Below are 22,685 nucleotides of genomic sequence, written 5' to 3'. Positions count from 1 at the left end.
TCATCCAGCTTACCTCAGTGTCACCCTAACACCATCACCGGCTTACCTCAGTGTCACCCTAACACCATCACCAGCTTACCTCAGTGTCACCCTAGCACCATCACCAGCTTACCTCACTGTCACCCTAGCACCATCATCAGCTTACTTCAGTGTCACCCTAACACCATCACCAGCTTACCTCACTGTCACCCTAGCACCATCATCAGCTTACCTCAGTGTCACCCTAGCTTACCTGTCTCTGCTTTAAACCACAACGTCTCCTTAACCCAACTGGCCAATACAAACGGGCATCTAGCGAGAGTTCCTGACTGATTAACTACACCAGGAGTGGCACGTGATCCCCAGATTAAAAACAACACAAGAAATCATTTCCCCGTTCCGCACACACAACTGGTATTTTATAGCGAAAAAAAAAACGATCGTGTTTCAATCGATCTGTTCTAAAAATAGAAGTGGATAAATATTTGTGGAAATGTAACGTACACACTGGTGAACACATGTCCAACCAGGATGTGTACCAACACGTGTTCGTCTAAAGGTGAGGCGGAACAGAAGCAACAAGACGTGGGGAGGGGGGTGTATGTCATTAGGAGCTACATAAAACATTGTAGTCGTCACATATGTGCTGACTGCATACAAACTGCTCCTTCCTGTTTTATCATGTGTTTTGTTGGACTAGCATAGAGAGACTGATGACTTCAAATTTTAGCCACATTTGTATGAATGGCCAGTAGCTAAAAACATTTAACCGAGTCTAAAGTTTGAACAATGTTTTGTGACGTTTTAGTTACAGAATCAGTTAATTAAACAGTGATAGACGTTCTATTCTGTTCTAGTAAACTGACGGGGTACACAGTAGAAATGTCCGTTCTGTTCTAGTAGACTGACGGGGTACACAGTAGGAATGTCCGTTCTGTTCTAGTAGACTGACGGGGTACACAGTAGGAATGTCCGTTCTGTTCTAGTAGACTGACGGGGTACACAGTAGGAATGTCCGTTCTGTTCTAGTAGACTGACGGGGTACACAGTAGGAATGTCCGTTCTGTTCTAGTAGACTGACGGGGTACACAGTAGGAATGTCCGTTCTGTTCTAGTAGACTGACGCTCTGTTCTAGTAGACTGACGGGGTACACAGTAGGAATGTCCGTTCTGTTCTAGTAGACTGACGGGGTACACAGTAGGAATGTCCGTTCTGTTCTAGTAGACTGACGGGGTACACAGTAGGAATGTCCGTTCTGTTCTAGTAGACTGACGGGGTACACAGTAGGAATGTCCGTTCTGTTCTAGTAGACTGACGGGGTACACAGTAGGAATGTCCGTTCTGTTCTAGTAGACTGACGGGGTACACAGTAGGAATGTCCGTTCTGTTCTAGTAAACTGACGCTCTGTTCTAGTAGGCTGACGGGGTACACAGTAGGAATGTCCGTTCTGTTCTAGTAGACTGACGCTCTGTTCTAGTAGACTGACGGGGTACACAGTAGGAATGTCCGTTCTGTTCTAGTAGACTGACGGGGTACACAGTAGGAATGTCCGTTCTGTTCTAGTAAACTGACGCTCTGTTCTAGTAGACTGACGGGGTACACAGTAGGAATGTCCGTTCTGTTCTAGTAGACTGACGGGGTACACAGTAGGAATGTCCGTTCTGTTCTAGTAAACTGACGGGGTACACAGTAGGAATGTCCGTTCTGTTCTAGTAGACTGACGGGGTACACAGTAGGAATGTCCGTTCTGTTCTAGTAAACTGACGGGGTACACAGTAGGAATGTCCGTTCTGTTCTAGTAGACTGACGGGGTACACAGTAGGAATGTCCGTTCTGTTCTAGTAGACTGACGGGGTACACAGTAGGAATGTCCGTTCTGTTCTAGTAGACTGACGCTCTGTTCTAGTAGACTGACGGGGTACACAGTAGGAATGTCCGTTCTGTTCTAGTAGACTGACGGGGTACACAGTAGGAATGTCCGTTCTGTTCTAGTAGACTGACGCTCTGTTCTAGTAGACTGACGGGGTACACAGTAGAAATGTCCGTTCTGTTCTAGTAAACTGACGGGGTACACAGTAGGAATGTCCGTTCTGTTCTAGTAGACTGACGGGGTACACAGTAGGAATGTCCGTTCTGTTCTAGTAGACTGACGCTCTGTTCTAGTAGACTGACGGGGTACACAGTAGGAATGTCCGTTCTGTTCTAGTAGACTGACGCTCTGTTCTAGTAGACTGACGGGGTACACAGTAGGAATGTCCGTTCTGTTCTAGTAGACTGACGGGGTACACAGTAGGAATGTCCGTTCTGTTCTAGTAGACTGACGGGGTACACAGTAGGAATGTCCGTTCTGTTCTAGTAGACTGACGCTCTGTTCTAGTAGACTGACGGGGTACACAGTAGGAATGTCCGTTCTGTTCTAGTAGACTGACGCTCTGTTCTAGTAGACTGACGGGGTACACAGTAGGAATGTCCGTTCTGTTCTAGTAGACTGACGGGGTACACAGTAGGAATGTCCGTTCTGTTCTAGTAGACTGACGGGGTACACAGTAGGAACGTCCGTTCTGTTCTAGTAGACTGACCGGGTACACAGTAGGAATGTCCGTTCTGTTCTAGTAGACTGACGGGGTACACAGTAGGAATGTCCGTTCTGTTCTAGTAGACTGACGCTCTGTTCTAGTAGACTGACGGGGTACACAGTAGGAATGTCCGTTCTGTTCTAGTAGACTGACGGGGTACACAGTAGGAATGTCCGTTCTGTTCTAGTAGACTGACGGGGTACACAGTAGGAACGTCCGTTCTGTTCTAGTAGACTGACGGAGTACACAGTAGGAATGTCCGTTCTGTTCTAGTAGACTGACGGGGTACACAGTAGGAACGTCCGTTCTGTTCTAGTAGACTGTAAACTGACGGGGTACACAGTAGGAATGTCCGTTCTGTTCTAGTAAACTGACGGGGTACACAGTAGGAATGTCCGTTCTGTTCTAGTAGACTGACACAGTAGGAACGTCCGTTCTGTTCTAGTAGACTGACGGGGTACACAGTAGGAATGTCCGTTCTGTTCTAGTAGACTGACGGGGTACACAGTAGGAATGTCCGTTCTGTTCTAGTAGACTGACGGGGTACACAGTAGGAATGTCCGTTCTGTTCTAGTAGACTGACGGGGTACACAGTAGGAATGTCCGTTCTGTTCTAGTAGACTGACGGGGTACACAGTAGGAATGTCCGTTCTGTTCTAGTAGACTGACGCTCTGTTCTAGTAGACTGACGGGGTACACAGTAGGAATGTCCGTTCTGTTCTAGTAGACTGACGGGGTACACAGTAGAAATGTCCGTTCTGTTCTAGTAGACTGTAAACTGACGGGGTACACAGTAGGAATGTCCGTTCTGTTCTAGTAGACTGACACAGTAGGAATGTCCGTTCTGTTCTAGTAGACTGACGGGGTACACAGTAGGAATGTCCGTTCTGTTCTAGTAGACTGACGGGATACACAGTAGGAACGTCCGTTCTGTTCTAGTAGACTGACGGGGTACACAGTAGGAATGTCCGTTCTGTTCTAGTAGACTGACGGGATACACAGTAGGAACGTCCGTTCTGTTCTAGTAGACTGACGGGGTACACAGTAGGAATGTCCGTTCTGTTCTAGTAGACTGACGCTCTGTTCTAGTAGACTGACGGGGTACACAGTAGGAATGTCCGTTCTGTTCTAGTAGACTGACGCTCTGTTCTAGTAGACTGACGGGGTACACAGTAGGAATGTCCGTTCTGTTCTAGTAGACTGACGGGGTACACAGTAGGAATGTCCGTTCTGTTCTAGTAGACTGACGGGGTACACAGTAGGAACGTCCGTTCTGTTCTAGTAGACTGACGGGGTACACAGTAGGAATGTCCGTTCTGTTCTAGTAGACTGACGGGGTACACAGTAGGAATGTCCGTTCTGTTCTAGTAGACTGACGCTCTGTTCTAGTAGACTGACGGGGTACACAGTAGGAATGTCCGTTCTGTTCTAGTAGACTGACGGGGTACACAGTAGGAATGTCCGTTCTGTTCTAGTAGACTGACGGGGTACACAGTAGGAACGTCCGTTCTGTTCTAGTAGACTGACGGAGTACACAGTAGGAATGTCCGTTCTGTTCTAGTAGACTGACGGGGTACACAGTAGGAACGTCCGTTCTGTTCTAGTAGACTGTAAACTGACGGGGTACACAGTAGGAATGTCCGTTCTGTTCTAGTAAACTGACGGGGTACACAGTAGGAATGTCCGTTCTGTTCTAGTAGACTGACACAGTAGGAACGTCCGTTCTGTTCTAGTAGACTGACGGGGTACACAGTAGGAATGTCCGTTCTGTTCTAGTAGACTGACGGGGTACACAGTAGGAATGTCCGTTCTGTTCTAGTAGACTGACGGGGTACACAGTAGGAATGTCCGTTCTGTTCTAGTAGACTGACGGGGTACACAGTAGGAATGTCCGTTCTGTTCTAGTAGACTGACGGGGTACACAGTAGGAATGTCCGTTCTGTTCTAGTAGACTGACGCTCTGTTCTAGTAGACTGACGGGGTACACAGTAGGAATGTCCGTTCTGTTCTAGTAGACTGACGGGGTACACAGTAGAAATGTCCGTTCTGTTCTAGTAGACTGTAAACTGACGGGGTACACAGTAGGAATGTCCGTTCTGTTCTAGTAGACTGACACAGTAGGAATGTCCGTTCTGTTCTAGTAGACTGACGGGGTACACAGTAGGAATGTCCGTTCTGTTCTAGTAGACTGACGGGATACACAGTAGGAACGTCCGTTCTGTTCTAGTAGACTGACGGGGTACACAGTAGGAATGTCCGTTCTGTTCTAGTAGACTGACGGGATACACAGTAGGAACGTCCGTTCTGTTCTAGTAGACTGACGGGGTACACAGTAGGAATGTCCGTTCTGTTCTAGTAGACTGACGGGGTACACAGTAGAAATGTCCGTTCTGTTCTAGTAGACTGTAAACTGACGGGGTACACAGTAGGAATGTCCGTTCTGTTCTAGTAGACTGACACAGTAGGAATGTCCGTTCTGTTCTAGTAGACTGACGGGGTACACAGTAGGAATGTCCGTTCTGTTCTAGTAGACTGACGGGATACACAGTAGGAACGTCCGTTCTGTTCTAGTAGACTGACGGGGTACACAGTAGGAATGTCCGTTCTGTTCTAGTAGACTGACGGGATACACAGTAGGAACGTCCGTTCTGTTCTAGTAGACTGACGGGGTACACAGTAGGAATGTCCGTTCTGTTCTAGTAGACTGACGCGGCATACAGTGCATAGACTCGATACGTTATCTGGTTCACTTGTAGCTCCTCTCTTTCATGGGACACAGAGAGACTTGACCAGGAGACTTGCAGCTTACAGTGGCTTGTTCTACCGCCCGACCCACGTATACCCGCTAGTGGTTGATTCTAAAAATCTATACAATCTATAGTCTGCACGGAAGGGAAAGATAACTTGTCAAGGCTATCCATCGAGCAGCACATTTTTCATCTATTGAAACAGACGCACTTTTTATCCATTCACTTGTTAAAAGATACGCCGGTAGTTCGTCTATTTAAACGGACGCAAATTTGTATTCATGTGATGCACATTTTTCATGCATTAAAAGTAATGCACACGTTTTATCTATTTAAAGATACGCACATTTTTCATCTATTTAGAAATCACGCACATTTTTCAGCAATCCTTATAACGGCACATTTTTGAGGGTACCTTGGTGGTAGAGAGGACGAGAAATACTAGAGCAGAAGTGGGCCAGACGGGAAGAAATTGAGTGGAGACCTCCATTCATGCGGGGTAAGTAATAAGGCGAGCTTTAATGTGTCTGAGATGATACAAAATGGCGGCTGATGCCGAAAAAGACTGGGGTTACATCCCCTTCTTTAAGTGTAAGGCACTCTGCGGCAACTGGACACGGCTTCCCTTTTAACGTGGAAACAAAGAATTCTGAGAAGTTGGAGCAGGGTGGGGGGCTGGGGGAGATTCAGCTGGGGGGGGGGGGGGCAGGAAGTTGACCGATGGACATGGACCAACTTGACCTCTAGGGGGGAGGAGGAGATTTAGACCAACAGATATGACTGTACACGTTAGTTGTGGCTAGACTTGATCTAACATGCGGTCGTCTAAAGACTGTAGTATGCTCAAGTTGAACAGGGAATCTCGATAAGGTAAGGGGCAGTAACAATATGGTCGATTTATTTTGTTGGAATACATCATAAAAAGTTAGACCAGTTGACAATGATAAGTAATTTGACCAATATTCCACTTATTCATTACACTCGCGTAAAAAATAACTGAAGTCGACTAAAGAAACTGACCAGAGAGTATAGTAGTCAAACTAATCAGGTAGTAATCACACTGACCAGATACTCCCAGATAGTTGTAAAACTGACCAAATATTCGTAAAACTGACCAAATAGTCGTAAAACTGAACAGATAATTGTAAAACTGACCAAATAGTCGTAAAACTGAACAGATAATTGTAAAACTGACCAAATAGTCGTAAAACTGACCAGATAGTTGTAAAACTGACCAAATAGGCATAAAACTGACCAAATAGTAGTCAAACTGAGCGATTTTCTGGAACCTACTTGAGTAAGATGGACAACTAGAGGCTAAAATCAGAGGCGCGAGATATGGGGCAACAGAGTGTGATACACGTCGGCACCACTTGGCACTAGACTGTGATCAAACGCACGTATCAGCTGACCGCTGGACACTCAGTGTGAAGAAGAAATCATTGACCGTTGGCCTCAGCCTCCATTTATCAGACGGATATTCCAACTCGTGTCTGGTCAAAGTGCTAGCGAGTGCCGATACTGCGACCTTATCTCCAGTCGTGACCGGGGAAGATGAGAGAGGAAAAAAAACTGATCGCAGACTTTACAGGGAAGGGGAATCTAGGGGAGGAAGCGAGGCAAAGCTACAGTACAACAATAGAGGTATAGAGATGAGGCGTTGGCTGCCGTACCGGAGTTGATTATTGATTCTTAAATGCATAGGCAATTTCAAGCATTAATACGTTTACAAACACATACCACAACAACGGTACACAGAAAGTAATTTATTTAGACAAGTAAAGGTAAAAGAAGCATAGGTTTGAAACAGTGGAAAGTTAAGATTGATTTTGCTCAATAAACGATTCAATACAGCTATAGTCATGTAGGTGAGAGCTACGGTCGCTTTACACTAGATGTCCTGTGGAATATAGAATATAGTAGTATTTCATGAATCTGATGAATCTGAGGGAAGATATAATAGTTATTCACGCATGCAGTAGGAAGCAAACAGATTCCTTAACAAGCTATAATAAGAAAATGTCAGAAAAGGGGTCGGGTTTGAAATCCATTGACGTAAAATGATGCATTATGTACGCAATGAAAAAATACCCACGAAGAGGGTTGAGCAGATTTGAAACAAGATGAATATGGCAAAAGATGGGGGACATGATGCGAGGGAGGGGGGGGGGGGAGGAGAAAAGAAGGCGGTGAAAATTGTGGCAACATTTTGAAAGAGTGCTTATGAGGGATGGGAGAATAGAAAAAAGAAAAAGATTGAAGAAAAAAGATTTTAAGCAGAAATGTAGGGTTTAAAAAAAAAGTCCCAATCATAACGATGTCTGAAGACTAATAGCACGTGATTTCTTTAACACTTGCTTGTGTCACAGTTACAGTACTGGCAGTGGCAGTGATATAGTGACGACTGACCACAACTACTTACATATTAGCCAAGAAAGAACACGATGGTCACCCATTTTTATTTTAAATACTTATGTAAGAGAACTTGAACCAGTATGTCACAAACACAAGATACATTCAACAGATAATGTGTATTGATTGATATAAAACCCACACAATATGACTTTAATATAAAGCCCACACAATATAGCTCTGATATAAAACACACACAATATGACTTTAATATAAAGCCCACACAATATAGCTCTGATATAAAACCCACACAATATGACTTTAATATAAAGCCCACACAATATAGCTCTGATATAAAACACACACAATATGACTTTAATATAAAGCCCACACAATATAGTTCTGATATAAAATCCACACACAATATGACTTTAATATAAATCCCACACAATATAGCTTTGATATAAAACCCACACACGAGGTAAACAACACTACAGCACCAAGAAGAAACTCTCCACCATGCACATTTCTCTACTTTGTTTAGATACTTCTAACGCAAAATAACATATAAAACAAATCAACAGCAGGTCTACCTACGTGTTGCCCACTAATCAATTGAATGAGTTCTTCTAGACACTCATGGAGGTGGGAGCAACTAATCGATAGACACTTGATTTAAACTACAGCAAAATGCACCTCACATGCAAATATTGGCGAAGTCAAACAAACATCAAACACCACATTTTATTGACATCAACAAAGTGAATTTGAATAATCCACCCTGGAGTTTTTACCATTAAAATAAGTTCAAACCATTTAAGATATTCAACAAAGATAAAAGTTAATGAGAGATTTTGTTTTCGTACAGACATTGATATTTGAATTGTGATTTTATCGAGGATCAAACAACGTAAAGCTTTACATCTCACCATGGTCAACAACAAGCAACTGTTGGTATGTCACTGTAACAGGTGGTTTGTTTACTATACCCCCCTCCCACTTAACAACCTTCGTAGGTGATGTGATTATGCTAATGTTCGTAACACGTGTTCTACGACATCTGCATAATCTTGTGGATTATCGAGCCACGAGAGAGAGCGGCGTCTAGACTATGGCAGATAATTGTTGGACAAAATGGTGTACAACATAGTGACGGGCAGACATTCAACATACTGTTGGACAAAATGGTGTACAACATAGTGACGGGCAGACATTCAACATACTGTTGGACAAAATGGTGTACAACATAGTGACGGGCAGACATTCAACATACTGTTGGACAAAATGGTGTACAACATAGTGACGGATAAGGCAGACATTCAATATACTGTTGGACAAAATGGTGTACAACATAGTGACGGGCAGACATTCAATATACTGTTGGACAAAATGGTGTACAACATAGTGATGGATAAGGCAGACATTCAACATACTGTTGGACAAAATGGTGAACAACATAGTGACGGATAAGGCAGACATTCAATATACTGTTGGACAAAATGGTGTACAACATAGTGACGGGCAGACATTCAACATACTGTTGGACAAAATGGTGTACAACATAGTGACGGGCAGACATTCAACATACTGTTGGACAAAATGGTGTACAACATAGTGACGGATAAGGCAGACATTCAACATACTGTTGGACAAAATGGTGTACAACATAGTGATGGATAAGGCAGACATTCAACATACTGTTGGACAAAATGGTGTACAACATAGTGACGGGCAGACATTCAACATACTGTTGGACAAAATGGTGTACAACATAGTGACGGGCAGACATTCAACATACTGTTGGACAAAATGGTGTACAACATAGTGACGGATAAGGCAGACATTCAACATACTGTTGGACAAAATGGTGTACAACATAGTGACGGGCAGACATTCAACATACTGTTGGACAAAATGGTGTACAACATAGTGACGGATAAGGCAGACATTCAATATACTGTTGGACAAAATGGTGTACAACATAGTGACGGGCAGACATTCAACATACTGTTGGACAAAATGGTGTACAACATAGTGATGGATAAGGCAGACATTCAACATACTGTTGGACAAAATGGTGTACAACATAGTGACGGGCAGACATTCAACATACTGTTGGACAAAATGGTGTACAACATAGTGACGGGCAGACATTCAACATACTGTTGGACAAAATGGTGTACAACATAGTGACGGATAAGGCAGACATTCAATATACTGTTGGACAAAATGGTGTACAACATAGTGACGGGCAGACATTCAACATACTGTTGGACAAAATGGTGTACAACATAGTGACGGGCAGACATTCAACATACTGTTGGACAAAATGGTGTACAACATAGTGACGGATACGGCAGACATTCAATATACTGTTGGACAAAATGGTGTACAACATAGTGACGGGCAGACATTCAACATACTGTTGGACAAAATGGTGTACAACATAGTGACGGGCAGACATTCAACATACTGTTGGACAAAATGGTGTACAACATAGTGACGGATAAGGCAGACATTCAATATACAGGTGGACAAAATGGTGTACAACATAGTGACGGATAAGGCAGACATTCAATATACTGTTGGACAAAATGGTGTACAACATAGTGACGGGCAGACATTCAATATACTGTTGGACAAAATGGTGTACAACATAGTGACGGATAAGGCAGACATTCAATATACTGTTGGACAAAATGGTGTACAACATAGTGACGGGCAGACATTCAACATACTGTTGGACAAAATGGTGTACAACATAGTGACGGGCAGACATTCAACATACTGTTGGACAAAATGGTGTACAACATAGTGACGGATAAGGCAGACATTCAATATACTGTTGGACAAAATGGTGTACAACATAGTGACGGATAAGGCAGACATTCAATATACTGTTGGACAAAATGGTGTACAACATAGTGACGGGCAGACATTCAATATACTGTTGGACAAAATGGTGTACAACATAGTGACGGATAAGGCAGACATTCAATATACTGTTGGACAAAATGGTGTACAACATAGTGACGGATAAGGCAGACATTCAATATACTGTTGGACAAAATGGTGTACAACATAGTGACGGATAAGGCAGACATTCAATATACTGTTGGACAAAATGGTGTACAACATAGTGACGGGCAGACATTCAACATACTGTTGGACAAAATGGTGTACAACATAGTGACGGGCAGACATTCAACATACTGTTGGACAAAATGGTGTACAACATAGTGACGGATAAGGCAGACATTCAATATACTGTTGGACAAAATGGTGTACAACATAGTGACGGGCAGACATTCAACATACTGTTGGACAAAATGGTGTACAACATAGTGACGGATAAGGCAGACATTCAATATACTGTTGGACAAAATGGTGTACAACATAGTGACGGGCAGACATTCAACATACTGTTGGACAAAATGGTGTACAACATAGTGACGGGCAGACATTCAACATACTGTTGGACAAAATGGTGTACAACATAGTGATGGATAAGGCAGACATTCAACATACTGTTGGACAAAATGGTGTACAACATAGTGACGGGCAGACATTCAACATACTGTTGGACAAAATGGTGTACAACATAGTGACGGGCAGACATTCAACATACTGTTGGACAAAATGGTGTACAACATAGTGATGGATAAGGCAGACATTCAATATACAGGTGGACAAAATGGTGTACAACATAGTGACGGGCAGACATTCAACATACTGTTGGACAAAATGGTGTACAACATAGTGACGGGCAGACATTCAACATACTGTTGGACAAAACGTACAACATAGTGATGGATAAGGCAGACATTCAACATACTGTTGGACAAAATGGTGTACAACATAGTGACGGGCAGACATTCAACATACTGTTGGACAAAACGTACAACATACAACTTACTATTGTTTGAGAAAACCCCTACATCAACTTATTGTTGAAATAAGACAGACATGTATGAACTTATTGTTGGATAAGACATTTTATTTTTATTTTTAAACCAGACAGACATCCCACCCTATCCCCAGATAGCAACACCTCGAGAGGCGGATCTATCCTGTTGAACCGGGGTTAAGTCCTTTGCACATTGAGAATACGTCCTTGCGAATGCGGAACATCTATAGCGGTCATCTAAACAAGTTTGCCTTTCAAATGTTTCTTAACTTTCTGGCTGCAAAAGACTATAGGACAAGAGGAACTAAGGCACCACTTCACCACTCAACAGTCCAAGATCCTTACATCAAAAACAAAAACAGACAGAGACCAGTTCGGTTACTCAACACATTTTAACGAGACTGTTTTTAATAGACGAAAGCATCCCACCAATAATTGAAACCGTAAGCACCAAATAAGTTTTCCTCGTCACAGCATTCCCTCATCAGGACAAAAATATGAAAATAACATCACTTGCATATTTGAGTCAACTAACTATAGGCTAACTATCCCATTCATTTTTAACGGTGGCGATATATGAATTAAGTATTTTAACAACTACTGATATACTTTTTTAATGAGAATACAACAAAAACCACAGCAATAACCACACAACAACAGCAGCACAACAATAACAACAGCAACAATAACAATTAAATCAGCAACCACAACAATAACTTCAGCAACAATAACAATTAACCCTTTATCTACTGACGGTACTTATAAGTACCACTTTAATTAAGTGCCTGTATTATTTTTAATTTAATACGAATTTTAAAAATTATTGAGGTAATTAATAGTATTATCTCCCCTGAGTCGCCGGTAGTCGGAGGTATCAATGTTTTTTTTTATATTAATGGTGTGGCGCCATTTTCAATGTCTTGCTATTTCGGTAGTTCACAATTGTTCTGTACAGTTATCACACACGATCCTGAATTCCCTTTGTTTTACTTTCTTTTTCAAGTTTTCAATCCCAAATATTTTTTATTGGTACCTTCAATAGTCAGGCAAATGTGTTTAACTTCTAGTTATACAATTTTAATCAAATTGTCTTTGTATTAGATCGATGTTAACAAGTGGACTTATAAGTACCGTCAGGGCACACTGTCATTTTTTTAGGATTTTAAGAAAATGGCAGATTTGTTAGACAATAGTTACATAAATATTGTCTTGATAATAAATTATCGAAATGTACTCAAAAAATGATATTTACACATTTATAAGAAGGTTTGCATAAGGTTTTCCTAAGAAATATTGTAATTACATGTTAATTTCTATTAGTAAAAAATAACAAGAATAAAGGTATCAGTTGCAGGCTAGTTTACAAGGTTTAGTTTACTGCATTTGTATACCAAAGCCTAGTTCTAGTAGTTAGATTTAATTTGTTAGTTATATTTACTGCAATAAACTGTCTTGCCAACAATAACTAGCATTTACGTAATGTATACCTGTAGACTAGTAATAGTCCATACTTCTGCATATAGTATAGATCTATAAAGTAAATTTTAATCAGTAAATTTAATCAGAAAAGAGTAATCCACTACGGCTATCCTAAACACATTGAGCTCACTTCTATTTATGAACTTTGCACTGTAGTGTAGACTTGTCATAACATTCTAGTAGGCTACAATTATACTAGTATTACTAGTAGTTGTGTGCTGAATGACTAGGCTTTTGTTTGTTTATGCCTGCTCATTGTAAGTAATAGTTATTGGAAGCTTCCAGCAAAAGCATATTCATTCCGGCAACCGTTGCTACACCAGAAAGACCACAGACAAGATTGAGGGAGCATGACATGTCATCTACTTTTGCTGTGTATGAGGCCTAAGATGTGTTCCCATAGAAAATACAGTAAAAATCATACTCAAAATATACTTTTGTGCTGTATTTATGTGTGAAAATAACAAAATGTGATTGTTATGATGATTGCCATGTTATTAGTTAATAAATTGTATTGTTTGTTCCTGTTTTGTAAAAAAAAAATGTTTTAAAAAAAAATGTCCTAGATTACTGACGGTACTTATAAGTACCAATATCTGTTTGGGCCATTAAAAATTTATGAAATGAAATTTCCTTCGACATATGCTTTGAATGTGCCAAAAGCAATGTAGTAACACGTTGTTTAAGTAAAAATCTCATTCAGAACATAATTCCGTAAATAAAGGGTTAAATCAGCGACCACAACAATAACTTCAGCAACCACAGCAATAACCACAGCAGCCACAGCAACAACCACAGCGGCCATCCTGTTTTTTTTTTGTTTATCCCAGAACACACACGTTTCTAAAAATACCTGTATCGTTTTGGTGCCACAGCTAACTTTGGAGATAATTAATAATCCATCGCTCCGTGAGGAGTGTGATTAGACAGACACAGAGGAATCACAGCCACCAGCGGAACCATCAACGTCGGCTCACTGCGGCAGCACGGGCCGCGGCTACAGGCGGCTGGGGGGACGGGAGCGGCTCACCCATGCTGGAGTCTCAACGCCGGTCTGCCGCGGACTTTGATGCCAGACCCGCTGCTCTGTGGGAGCGTTGGTGTCGTATTGTGGGGTGGTGATAACTGTTGCTGTCGTCTGGTGGGGTGGTGATAACTGTTGCTGTCGTATTGTGGGGTGGTGATAACTGTTGCTGTCGTATGGTGGGGTGGTGATAACTGTTGATGTCGTATGGTGGGGTGGTGATAACTGTTGATGTCGTATGGTGGGGTGTTTGGTAAAAAGTTGATGTCGTATGGTGGGGTGTGTGGTAAAAAGTTGCTGTCGTATGGTGGGGTGTTTGGATATTTAGATGGTCAGGTCTGGGGGTGTGTACGAGAACCCACTACCCACAGTCAACTGCCCAGCGTCCCTCTAGTATATTTATAGAGATCTCGTATAAACAAGCAGCACAAATGTTTCGTAATTTCATCGACATGTGTCTACCGTTAATTTATGCCAGAGCATCAATTTATGTAATTCTTGATTTCGTCACAGCTAAGTGAAGTCAGGAGAGCTGGTATATGACTACAAGTACGATCGTTAGTGAGGTGGGTTTTTTTTTAGGGTGTTTTCTTCATTCCATACGAGTACACTGCACCAAAGACGGAACTTGGAGAAGTTTATATCGCACTCAAGAATGTACAAATAAGTATGGCGAAATAATACATTAAGCAAAAATATCACTCAGCTGGTACGGATAAAAGACTAGCACAAAAAATAGTCCACAGAAGGTTTGTAAAAACCCAAGATGGTTGAAATTAATCAAGGATTACACACACAGAACATGTTATAACTCAAACTTTCTGGGCGAAAAAAGACCCTCATCTCCAAACACGATACACAATACATTAAATATTATCTTTCCGCCATTTTCACGCGACCGCCGATGTCGGCCTGACGGTAAGAAATCAGCCCGTGCATGCGCACTCACTCACACACGCAGACAGACAGACAGACACTCAAACACACAATCCTTCTCACTTAACACTGTTTATTCTAAAACTATTATTGTCAATAATCGATTTCTTTTAAAAGTTTTGTTTGTGTCTAATGTTCAAGGCAGTCATAAACACACAAGCTTGGTCCGAGCATTGCAACACGTCGATATTGGGGAGGTCTCAATAATTCATGAGCTCATGCTTTGTGCTCTGTAACAGCTGTAAATCCGCCAGACTACTTGCTAGTTCTACCGGCTAATGGCAGATCAGCCATGGTGTGGACCATAGCGCGCCCGGTAGAGGGCATGGGTGGATACATGGGTTCATGGGTGGCTAAATTGGTCAAGGGTGGCTACATAGTTCATGGGTGGCTACATGGGTTCATGGGTGGCTACATGGGTTAATGGGTGGCTACATGGGTCATGTGTGGCTACATGGGTCATGTGTGGCTACATGGGTTCATGGGTGGCTGCATGGGTTCATGGGTGGCTACATGGGTTCATGGGTGGCTGCATGGGTTCATGGGTGGCTACATGGGTTCATGGGTGGCTATATGGGTTCATGGGTGGCTACATGGGTCATGGGTGGCTACATGGGTCATGGGTGGCTACATGGGTGGCTACATGGGTGGCTACATGGGTGGCTACATGGGTTCATGGGTGGCTACATGGGTCATGGATGGCTACATGGGTGGCTACATGGGTTCATGGGTGGCTACATGGGTTCATGGGTGGCTACATGGGTCGTGGGTGGCTACATGGGTTCGTGGGTGGCTATATGGGTCAAGGGTGGCTACATGGGTCATGGGTGCTACATTGGTTCATGGGTGGCTACATGGGTTCATGGGTGGCTACATGGGTCATGGGTGGCTACATGGGTCATGGGTGGCTACATGGGTGGCTACATGGGTGGCTACATGGGTCATGGATGGCTACATGGGTGGCTACATGGGTTCATGGGTGGCTACATGGGTTCATGGGTGGCTACATGGGTCATGGGTGGCTACATGGGTCATGGATGGCTACATGGGTGGCTACATGGGTGGCTACATGGGTCATGGATGGCTACATGGGTGGCTACATGGGTGGCTACATGGGTTCATGGGTGGCTACATGGGTTCATGGGTGGCTACATGGGTTCATGGGTGGCTACGTGGGACAAGGGTGGATACATGGGTTCATGGGTGGCTACATGGGTTCATGGGTGGCTACATGGGTGGCTACATGGGTTAATGGGTGGCTACATGGGTTCATTGGTGGCTACGTGGGACAAGGGTGGATACATGGGTTCATGGGTGGCTACATGGGTTCATGGGTGGCTACATGGGTGGCTACATGGGTTAATGGGTGGCTACATGGGTTCATGGTTTGCTAAATGGGTTCATGTGTGGCTACATGGGTTCATGGGTGGCTACATGGGTTCATGGGTGGCTACATGGGTTCATGGGTGGCTACATGGGTCATGGGTGGCTACATGGGTTCATTGGTGGCTACATGGGTTCATGGGTGGCTACATGGGTGGCTACATGGGTTAATGGGTGGCTATATTGGTTCATGGGTGGCTACATGGGTCATGGGTGGCTACATGGGTTCATTGGTGGCTACATGGGTTCATTGGTGGCTACATGGGTTCATGGGTGGCTACATGGGTCATGGGTGGCTACATGGGTTCATTGGTGGCTACATGGGTTCATGGGTGGCTACATGGGTCATGGGTGGCTACAGAAACAATGGCCGGTCAGTAATAACAGCCGGCCATTAACTACAGCCGGCCAGTAACAACAGCCGGCCAGTAACAACAGCCGGCCAGTAACAACAGCCGGCCAGTAACAACAGCCGGCCAGTAACAACAGCCGGCCAGTAACAACAGCCGGCCAGTAACTACAGCCGGCCAGTAACAACAGCCGGCCAGATACCTAACGTGACAATACTACAGGCTGTAATGTAACCCGGCAGGTAATCAAACCAGGTCTAGCCAATCAATACCCGCCTAATGAAGTCGAGGCTAATAGAGCTGATTCATAAAATAAAATTATTTGTTTTTATAGCAAGCAGGCTATCGTACTAGAACATACAGGGGCGGTGCTACACATCTATTTTTCCAATTAGAATTCAAGCTTTCCATACATAATTTACATATATATTCAAATTTTGGAGTGGCGGAGCACTGATTTTTTCCCGTAACCACCTGAATACTTGACACAAAATACATTAGGCTTTAGAGATTATAGCCACTTTTGAAGCTTACCCCACTTGTGCCCTCAGCTGCCAGATAAACTTATTATTGACATCACAACAAACCCGACGCCACTGGTTCAACAGATATCATGTGCTGGCCTGTCTTTAATAGGGTGGATCACATCACCTAGACATGCGTGTTGGTCTTCACTTTTTAAATCTGACATGTCAGAGAATCGTTCAGCAAGCGAACAAGTTTTATTTGTAAATATAAATGGGGGAGGGGGCGCTTACTTCCAAGTCCGTGCGAGATCAACCGATAAAAATACAATGATTAAAGGAACATTTTATATCAAATATTAGACCCCCCCCCCCCCCGATCAGGTATGTTTGTAACACACTGAAGCTGATATCTAGCACTTCTCATAACCGCCTTAAGTACCTCTCAAGTCATCACCCCCACCCCTTCCACACACACACCTTAAATATTTGTCACTTATGAAAATTCACTTGTTTCTCTTATTCTTTTCAAGTTAGAGATACTCAATTTTAACGAAGTCATATTTTAATACCCCCTCCCCCCATCCTCAACTCAATGGACTACCTCAACAGTAGCAAGCCCAAAAGCAGGTAGTCTACAAAGAAATGCCATCACTGCCGTGAATGCAGAGTTTCTTCCAGGCATCTCTTCGAGGGGAACGAAATGAAATTTATATAGAAAATATATACTTTTAACAGTGTCCGGCCCCCCCCCCCCCCCCCCCGATTCCCCGAAGGAAGTCTACAGCCCCCCCCCCCCCCCCCCCCCCGGAGAAAAAAGTCTGGAAGAAACACGCGTCATAAAGTCTCACGATCTGTTTCATCAGAACTGTCAGATTAGAGAGTAAGCTAAAGCGTAGACCCTGAGATGTGTAAGGTGGTAACTTGATCAGCTCAATGAAATAAAAGTATTACAGATCACATCAACTTTCCCAATGTCACGCTTGACTGCCCGTCATTAGACAAGACTCAACCCAGCCCAATCGAGCAAGCGCTACAGTGTCAGATAAAATACACCGCTTGATAAATTATTGGTACATTTTATATTTCAAAGGAACAGGTATTTTTTTTACTACAGTCTGTGTGCAGATGTTGGGGATATTGGTAACGATTAATTAATACGGCCTCTCTTTAAAGTTCGCTTTAAACGATAATTTACTAGGAAATGGTAATTGAAAACTAAAAAGGTGTATCGATTAATAAGACTGCAAGAGAGTGAGGTTTTTACTGCGTTACTATTTCCGTGATCACCGTTAGTCACGTGGGAAGTACATGTTACACGATAACCATCTTTCGGCCATTTCCCACGGTCGATAGCCTCCAATAGAAGCCGCTAGGTATCAACTAACGCTAGTTTTCTCTTAATGTGTACTTTCTCTGGGGGTGGCCTGCTGGCTGAAACAAAGGCCCGCTGTGTCACACCGTGTGTCAAATTAGGTACACATATCAAGCACACCTATTGACACAGATCAATTGTGCTCATTATTCACTACAGTGAGTGTAAGCTATAAAATAGGACCATCTTTATAATAGGCCAGATTTTTTTAAAATTCAGTTTAGAGAGAACTACTTCATTATAAATACGTCTAAAATTTACAGATTAGCAACAAATTATTTTGATCAAAACGTAGGCCTACTTAAACTTAAGTGATCACGGATCAGCCCACTACAAAATCAATTTTAAACTTGATGGGTACAGTTAAACGGACTTACAAAAAAACAACGAAATTATATCAGAGAAACACTAACTAATGTCATAGAAACAACGAAATTATGTCATAGAAACAACGAAATCGTGTCATAGAAACAACAAAATCATGTCATAGAAACAACGAAATCATGTCATAGAAACAACGAAATCATGTCATAGAAACAACGAAATCATGTCATAGAAACAACGAAATCATGTCATTTAATCAACTACACCATGCCAGCTACTGCCACTCACGGAAACACATCTTTAACAACCCGTTTCAATGTGTCCGGATTGACTCGACTAAAAAACGCCGATCTGAGAGGGGATTATCTTCCAGTAATGGACAGCTGTAAACCTTTTAGCCGATAATGATCAGATGGCGACTAAATATTTCATGAAGTCCGCTGCTTAAAAATAAATTCTGGCTGTCAACGTGACAAGATGGTTTAAGACTATAGGGCTTTAGTTTTTGAATGTATGACATTCAGCTCAGTGCTTCTCAAGCTAGTGATCATAGCCATGTCAGCGGTGCGCGTTACAGCTTACAGTTGCTAAAAATAGGAGTGTTATGTTACTAGGGGGGGGGGGGGGGGGGGTCATCTATTTAGGAAGTCCGCATAGTAGTAGATGGGGATTAAAGATAACCAACATGATCTGTATTAGACCAACAGATAACCAACATGATCTGTATTAGACCAACAGATAACCAACATGATCTGTATTAGACCAACAGATAACCAACATGATCTGTATTAGACCAACAGATAACCAACATGACCTGCATTAGACCAACAGATAACCAGCATGATCTGCATTAGACCAACAGATAAACAACAGGTGCCTACATTAAACCAACAGATAACCAGCAGGTGCCTGCATTAGACCAACAGATAAACAACAGGTGCCTACATTAAACCAACAGATAACCAGCAGGTGCCTGCATTAGACCAACAGATAACCAGTAGGTGCCTGCATTAGACCAACAGATAACCAGTAGGTGCCTGCATTAGACCAACAGATAACTAGCAGATGCCTGCATTAGACCAACAGATAACTAGCAGATGTCTGCATTAGACCAACAGATAACCAACATGATCTGCATTAGACCAACAGATAACCAGTAGGTGCCTGCATTAGACCAACAGATAACCAGCAGGTGCCTGCATTAGACCAACAGATAACTAGCAGGTGCCTACATTAGCCCAACAGATAACCAGCAGGTGCCTACATTAGACCAACAGATAACTAGCATGTGCCTGCGTTAGACCAACAGATAACCAACATGATCTGCATTAGACCAACAGATAACTAGCAGGTGCCTACATTAGACCAACAGATAACTAGCAGATGCCTGCATTAGACCAACAGATAACACCAGGACCTGTCTAGAGTGACTCCTATTTCTGACTGATCAAATGACATGATCAAATGATTTTTAAGATGTTGATATGATCAATCTATAGAAGGAGCCATCATACGTAATACTTTACACACAAACATCAGAAGAGTGGCTCTTAGCATGGTAAAAGGACGTAAACAAATCGGTCAACGGTTCGGTAGTGAAAATCACAGAAGGGTGAATATAAAACCATTCGATATATTGACTTGCATGGATAAACTTTTTTTAAACCTTTTTTATAAAAATTAATTATTTGGATTTAGCCTAGATTATGTTAATTTTTATTATTGATTAAAATTGTAATCATTTTTGTAATTATTTATTTATTTAATGTAATGACATTTTCATGGAAATTCCTATATTTTTATAAAAAAATAACAGATGTTTGATATATAAAAAAAATTATCCTTGCGGATAAACGTCTCCATCCCTCCCCCGCCCCCAGCCGGCGTCTTCTCGCCTTCTCATACCCACTCAAGGTGATTAGCCTTGACCTGGTTATTTCAAACGCTCTTTCCCCTTTAATTAAGAACACTGTCAATAAGTCGAATGACATCTTTAAAACCGAAGAAATAAAAATAGAAATTTAATTATCTCAGCTCGGACGCCAATAATTAAGCTCGTGGCTGTAGCAGTGGGGAAAAATAGTTTTAAAAAATTAATCCGACTCTTTGGCGTTGTCTTCCATTTGTCAACTCCACATTAGAGATGTTTCATCCCAGTGCTTGGCTTGCCTCCCCTGGATCTACTTTCTTCTTGCCCAGTGGAAACTGATTTGTGTTTTATTTTTAAACTAATTAATCATTAAAATGCCTGCAAGTGATTTTTTTTAAGTGTTAAATTCATCAGTTACATGCAATTTTCAAGCAAATTAAAATGTTGATGATGTGTCGGGTAATTATGAATAATTGAAAGATGTAAGTTTAAGCTATTTAAAAAAAAGTTTCACGCTAATTATGTCTAGGCGCAATATTATTTTTAAAGCCAGTCGAAGAAATGATTTCTTTGTATCCCTCAACACCCAGGTCGTGAATCTATTGCACGTAATAAAACAGCGCCCCTGGCAAGGCTAGTTGGTAAAAAATGTAAGGCCCAGAGCAGACAGGCAGTTTTAGGACCTTTATTCAAAAAGCTGAGACACACACACAGAGGCGAGCTCTTGTTGTCATCCACCTTTGACTTTGTTTCGAGAGAAACAATCAGCTAGATGGGTTAACTTACACCTGCAAACACACACACACATACGTGTCAACACATCTCCGGCCCACAAAACCAATGTCAACATAACCCGGCCCACAAGAACCAATGTCAACATAACCTGGCCCACAAGAACCAATGCCAACATCCCGCACACAAGAACCAATGTCAACATAACCCGGCCCACAAGAACCAATGTCAACATTACCCGGCCCACAAGAACCAATGTCAACATTACCCGGCCCACAAGAAGCAATGTCAACATTACCCGGCCCACAAGAACCAATGTCAACATAACTCGGCCCACAAGAACCAATGTCAACATTACCCGGCCCACAAGAACCAATGTCAACATTACCCGGCCCACAAGAAGCAATGTCAACATTACCCGGCCCACAAGAACCAATGTCAACATAACCCGGCCCACAAGAAGCAATGTCAACATTACCCGGCCCACAAGAACCAATGTCAACATTACCTGGCCCACAAGAACCAATGCCAACATCCCGCACACAAGAACCAATGTCAACATTACCCGGCCCACAAGAACCAATGCCAACATCCCGCACACAAGAACCAATGTCAACATAACCCAGCCCACAAGAACTAATGTCAACTTTACCCGGCCCACAAGAACTAATGTCAACATTACCCGGCCCACAAGAACCAATGTCAACATTACCCGGCCCACAAGAACCAATGTCAACATAACCCGGCCCACAAGAACCAATGTCAACATTACCCGGCCCACAAGAACCAATGCCAACATCCCGCACACAAGAACCAATGTCAACATAACACGGCCCACAAGAACTAATGTCAACATTACCTGGCCCACAAGAACCAATGTCAACATTACCCGGCCCACAAGAACCAATGCCAACATCCCGCACACAAGAACCAATGTCAACATTACCCGGCCCACAAGAACCAATGTCAACATAACCCGGCCCACAAGAACCAAAGTCAACATTACCCGGCCCACAAGAACCAATGCCAACATTACCCGGCCCACAAGAACCAATGTCAACATTACCCGGCCCACAAGAACCAATGTCAACATTACCCGGCCCACAAGAAGCAATGTCAACATAACCCGGCCCACAAGAACTAATGTCAACATTACCCGGCCCACAGGAACTAATGTCAACAATA

General features: G+C 42.7%; 1 protein-coding gene across 3 annotated transcripts in view; it reads right to left on the bottom strand.

Moving 5' to 3' along the window:
• Positions 1–22,685, bottom strand: part of LOC131944852 (adenylate cyclase type 5) — a 167,181-nt gene that overhangs the window by 132,222 nt on the left and 12,274 nt on the right. Inside the window, exon 1 of one of the 3 annotated variants that reach the window (XM_059305707.1) lies at positions 13,896–13,952. The exons of the other annotated variants lie outside the window; for them this stretch is intronic. The gene's annotated coding sequence lies outside the window, so the exon portion shown is untranslated. Of the gene's footprint in view, positions 1–13,895; positions 13,953–22,685 lie in introns of those variants that run through there. 3 annotated transcript variants of the gene reach the window in all.

Source organism: Physella acuta, unplaced genomic scaffold (assembly GCF_028476545.2).
Source record: "Physella acuta isolate Inbredline_101_S28 unplaced genomic scaffold, ASM2847654v3 ptg000511l, whole genome shotgun sequence".
NCBI classification, from domain to species: Eukaryota; Metazoa; Mollusca; class Gastropoda; family Physidae; genus Physella; species Physella acuta.
The sequence above is the reverse complement of the archived record's forward strand: the minus strand, read 5'-3'. Positions and strand labels throughout refer to the sequence as shown.